Genomic DNA, 5,705 nt, shown 5'->3' with positions numbered 1-5,705 from the left:
TTCTAAAATTCCTATGACAAAAAATAGATCAAAACACAACAAACACACAAACAAAAAGCTGCCACCTAGAACATAATTAGAATTTGCCCTAAAGGAGATTTTTTCACACAACTATGTGGGAAATATGGTAAACAATGTCTAAGTGAATCAGAATATACGTATTCAATTAGACATTATAAATAATATATATAACACAGAATATGTGTGTGTGTGTGTGTGTGTGTGTGTGTATAATATGTTACCTATCTTTTCCTGAATTCTTTAAACCTAAAGCTAGACTAGCTATCTTTGCTCTTCAGAGGTTAAGTTACTAAGGCTTACGGAGAAAAAAGCCAGAAAAAAATGAACTTCTTCTCACTCCTTTAGATCTGCTGTACAAATTTAATATTTGTTAGAACCCCCCAGGGCCTACAGTAGAGCAGTATATAAGTACAAAAATATAATACTGAAGAACACTGTCTCATATGCTATTGCAGTCACATATATACAACCTTTTTTTCTGTCTTCAAGAGGGAAACACATACAACCATTCAAGGTGCACTTAATTTGCATAGAGAAATGAGAATTTTAAGATGTTTCCATGAAGAGCTGAAAATAGAGTTCGAGCTCCTTTCTCCATTACAGCTAGAGTTAAGATGGCAAAATGAATAAATTCTCTTTTCCAAGTGTCCTGTCTTGGGGTCTGAAAAAATACTTGCAGGAATATTTTTCAAAAATAATATAATTTAGATTATTATTTTTTTTTTATTAAGGAAGCTATGAACCCTTTGGAACATCAGAACAACGCACCACAATTACTGCAAAATGGCTCTTTATCTGTTTAATCAGAAAGATTTTTCTCGTTGAAACTAGCTCGTTTTCTTGCTCTTGCTGTCAACCCCTACTTTGCATTCCAGCAGCTGCCAGGGACTTGACAGACCCATCACTGCAGCATCTGTGCCATCCTCCTTCTTTGTCCTGTTATTACCACCAAGGCTTGCATTTACACTGACTCTCACAAAGTCCATTGTCATAGATTCCCTGTTGGCTTTCTTTTTCCATGCTCTCTTTGTGCAATAATTCTCCAGACTGCAATCTGATTAACATTCATGAAGCTTATCATGGCCCCTGCCAAATATCTAATGGTTCTTCCATGAGAGAATATAATTGATCCTTGGTTTGGCATTCAATGCTTCACCACACCTCTGACTCAGCTTTCAACTAGTCCTTTCAACTTTATATTTTTTGGGTAGATCTGTGATGTCCTAGGGACAGTATATCTTTCTCTATATCTAAATCCTACCCGAGTTGAAAAAAATATCTTTGATATAGCTTTTGTCCACCTCAGCAAAAAAGCATTCTCTTCCATCTCTTGACTCTGATAGAATATGTTCCATAAAAGATTATCGCATCTTTGCCTAGTACAAAGAGGTCATTGATCAACCTTGAGTTGGGACTTTCTTAAGTCCATGGTGAAAAAACAATCTTTAAAGCTAGACTATGTGGATAGAGAGCGGGGTTTTTCTAAATTCCAACAACCCCGTAGGCATATCAAGAACTAAATATGAAGCACAACTTTGTCAAAATTAAAAACTTTTATACTTCAAAGAATACTATTTTAAAAAGTGAAACACAACTCTTAAATTGGGAGAAAATATTTGCAAATCATATATCTGATAAGGGACTTAAAATGTATAAAGAACTTGCAACTCAGCAATAAAAGGGCAACCCAATTTAAAAATGATCAAAGTCTTTGTATAGAATTTCTCCAAAGAAGATATATCAATGGCCAGTAAGCACATGAAAAGATGGTCAACATCATTAGCTTGCATGGAAATGCAAATCGAAACCACAATGAGATACCACTTTGTACACAGTAGGATAGCTAGTAAGCAAAAAGACATATAGTAAGAACTGTTGGCAAGAATGTGAAGAATTGAACATCTATATACTGCTGATTGAACTGTGCAGTGGTGCACCCTCCTTGGAAAAGTCTGGCAGTTCCTTCAAAGGTTAAACACAGACTTACCATGTAACCCAGCAATATCACTCCTAGGTATACACTCAAGAAGATTGAAAACCGATGTCTACACTACAATCTATAATACACAAATGTCCACGGCAGAGTTATTCATGATAACCAAATAGTGGGAAGATTCCATGTCTCCACTAACTAAAGAATAAATGAACTAAAGTGGTACATCCCTACAATGGAATATTATTCAGGAACAAAAAGGAATGAAATAGTGATACATGTTACAATGTAGATGAACCTTGAAAATGTTATACAAAGATAAAGAAGTCAGATACAAAGGCCACATATTATATAATTCTATTTCCGTACAATCCCCAGAGTGGGCAAATTTGTGAAAACAAAGAAAATCTAGGGCTGTCAGGGCTGAGGGAAGGAGGAAAATGAGGAATGGCTAGTAGCTATGGTATTTCTTCTGGGGGTGATGAGTTTTCTGAACTTAGATGATGGTGATAGTTGCACAACTCTGTGAATATATTTATAATCATTGAGGTGTATACTTCAAAAGACTGAATTTTACGGTGTGTGAATTCTATCTCAATAAAACTTTTATTTAAAAAATGCTACTGGGAACAAAGTATGACTTTAAAAAATCAATCTTGGAGGGCTTGGACTACTGAGTTTTATTAAAATAGTAAGATAGAACAAATAAAAGAAATAATATCAGCAGTATTCAAACAGCTTGGAGAGAAAATAAAGTTTAAATAATAAGCAGGAGTAAGAGAAAAAAAGATAAAATGAGAGTAAGGGGAAAATGAAGGCTGGGTCTCTCAGTAACCCCAAGGCACCATGCTCATGCAAAATGATGGACGTTCGGACTGAAAACCCAAATAACTTGAGAAAAAATCTGAGACTTTAGGATCTTCTTCTTTGCTGCTGTATCCCACAAGGCACTTCCTCTACTTCAAATGTCTTGACCTTTTGAATTGACCTTGGAGACCTATATACTTAGGTTTTTCTACTTTCTGGGCTTCCCTTATGAACCTCACTCTAGTTGCAGAATTTCCTCTACTTTCTAAGATGTATCTGAGTCCCTGAGCTTTTGCACAGCTTTTGCCCTGTCAAGACCCAGATCTCGACAAAGAAATAAGGCACATGGAACAGAGTAAGAATATGAAAAGGAAAATTAAAGTACCCAAAAGGGCCTCTCACATGGGATGTCAGCAGTTTATAAGCTACGATGTTTGCATATTAAGCCGTTCCATTATAGTCTTTGATCCTCAGCAAGGGATCTGGGGAGAGTCTTTGAAAGGACACTAGAAAAAGACCATCAGAAAGAAGATTTATGGTCCTAGGGGGACAGTCAGCAGTTCCAGAAGCTGGCTGTCTCTCTCTGCTCTCTCAAACTACAGTACAGAATAAACAGCCCCTCGAGTCGTGAGATGAGGACTCAAATGGGGTCATTGGTTCCAAGGTGAGGAGCATTCTGATATTCACCATGAGGCCAGTGCAACCAAAATCATCAGCGGAATGTGAAAAAAACAATAATATGAAAAACTAAATCATTGACCCAGTAGCCAAAATTATCATAATGATAGAATGAGCAATGCAATCACCTCTCCCGCTACCCCAAATCTTTTGATATAATATATGTACACGTATATAGATTTATACATTATGTCAATGTAGAGAAAATCCAGAATAATACTGAGGCATAAGAAGGTACCACCACCAACCCAAAACTTATGAAGAATTTCTTAAAGATAGAAATGACAAAGTGAAAAGGTCATAAGATTCCATACCCAAAGGCACCAAAGGAGAGGGCAGCCATGATAGTAGCAACGATTTTGGGTACTCCCAGTTGACTTGGTTAACAAAGGAAATAGGTCAAGACCTTGAGACAATTGACATTGTAAATAAATGGATAACTACATTCAGAGCACCTGGGTCTGTTGAGTGAACACTTGGAGATCACCACTGCATAAGTCTAACGCACTGAGGTTGGATATTGGAGCTGGCCTAGAAGGGAGACAATGCCTGCTGATAACTGGGGATCTCCAGGAGGCAGGATTGTCAGTCTCATTTACTGGTATTCTCCACAGTAGCCTTAGTTCTATTACTGAGTTACTCACAGTTTCTCTGAATACGCCACCTCTCTTAGGCCACTACATCTGTGCCTTTTACCTAGAATGTCATCCCACCCCAAGACATCTGGTCAAATATTGGTCATCAAATAAATGGATCCATGTAAAGTGCTTGTAACCATGCCTAGTACATAAAAAGTGCTGAAGGACTCTTTACTGTTTTTCTATTATTAATAATTATTATTATTACCTCCAAGTGAAGTCTCATTTCAGAAATTATTCAGAAAATTGTTTCTTTACCTACGTTCTTCAAAGTGGGATTAGGACCTTCTAAAGTGAGAAGGACGGAGTTGCGGACAAACTTTGTCTGCTTTAGTAATTTGACCAGAGGGAAGCCCCTACTCATTTTCTAGGAGATAAGAAAATTTTTAAAAATGTTTTCTTTTTGTGAGGAATGGGGTTTGTATTGAGCTGCCTCTCTATTTTTATTGTGAGGGGAAGGACTTTTAAGTTTTTAACTTTCGTATATTCATCATCTAACTCATATACTAGCACATAATAGGTATTCAACATTTTTACTCACTGATTGAACAAATATAACTATAAAAGTGACTACGTTCTTCAGATAAGGTGTGTGCCTGCTGATATATCATTGAACATTAATTATTGTACCCCAGTGGCTAAAAATTGGCATCTGTGTGTGCTGCAAAATGTTTTGATGTAGGGCAAAATGTTTTATGTCTTTAAATTACGTGGCTCAGTGAACTATCCTGAATAAGACAAAGGCCATCGTTTTGCCAGATCTTCATTGCATGTCACATTTCTGTGATCGTAGCTTTTGCGAGGAATAATTGGAAACTTCATCCAGAGAGCCTCCCTTTTTTGTTGTTAGGCAAGGCAGAGTTGGAGGATATGGTTCTGAAAGCAATGGCTTTTGATCAATAAGTGGTCACAGAGAATGTAATAGTTAATATTATATGTCAACTTGGCTAGGCTGCAATACCTAGATATTTGGTCCGATATTTTTCTAGATGTTTCTGTGAAGGTATTTTTAGATGAAATTTGCATTTAAATCAGTAGACTTTTAATGAAACAAGTTACCCTTCATAATGTAGGTGGGCCTCATTCAATCAGTTGAAGGTCTTAATAGGAAAAAGATTGACCTTTCTACAGGAAGAGGAATTCTGAAGAACCCTAACACAGTGAAGATGGATTTAACGGCCACAGCTGACTAACCAATGTCAGAGGCTAAAGTTTCAGTTCTTGTCTAGGGCCACGCTATCCTGAACACACCCGATCTCTTCTGATCTTGGAAGCTAAGTAGGGTTGGACCTGGTTAGTACTTGGATGGGAGATCGCCTAGGAAGACCAGGTGCTGTAGGCTTAAAAAAAAAAAGTTTCAATTCTTATTTCCTAGAAAATGAGTAGGGGCTTCCCTCTGGTCAAATTACTAAAGTAGACAGTTTGTCCACAACCCCGTCCTTCTCACTTTTATGTCCTCTTCCAACCTATACCATCATCTTCATCCTCCTACACAAAAGGACATGTATCCTTATGTTCTCGGAGCACCCCATCATGAGACCACACAGAAATTTAAAATGCCATGGAGCTGCCTTGCTCCTATGGAGTAGGTAGCGGCTTAGACAGAAACTACTAAGCTCATTTCCTAG

General features: G+C 37.3%; 1 pseudogene; it reads left to right on the top strand.

Moving 5' to 3' along the window:
- Window positions 1-5,300: 5,300 nt before the first annotated feature.
- On the top strand, window positions 5,301-5,419 carry LOC112473746 (annotated as a pseudogene).
- Window positions 5,420-5,705: the final 286 nt, after the last annotated feature.

Source organism: Pteropus alecto, unplaced genomic scaffold (assembly GCF_000325575.1).
Source record: "Pteropus alecto unplaced genomic scaffold, ASM32557v1 scaffold8, whole genome shotgun sequence".
NCBI lineage: Eukaryota > Metazoa > Chordata > Mammalia > Chiroptera > Pteropodidae > Pteropus > Pteropus alecto.
Note: the sequence above shows the minus strand (reverse complement) of the source record. Positions and strands in the feature narration are given on the sequence as shown.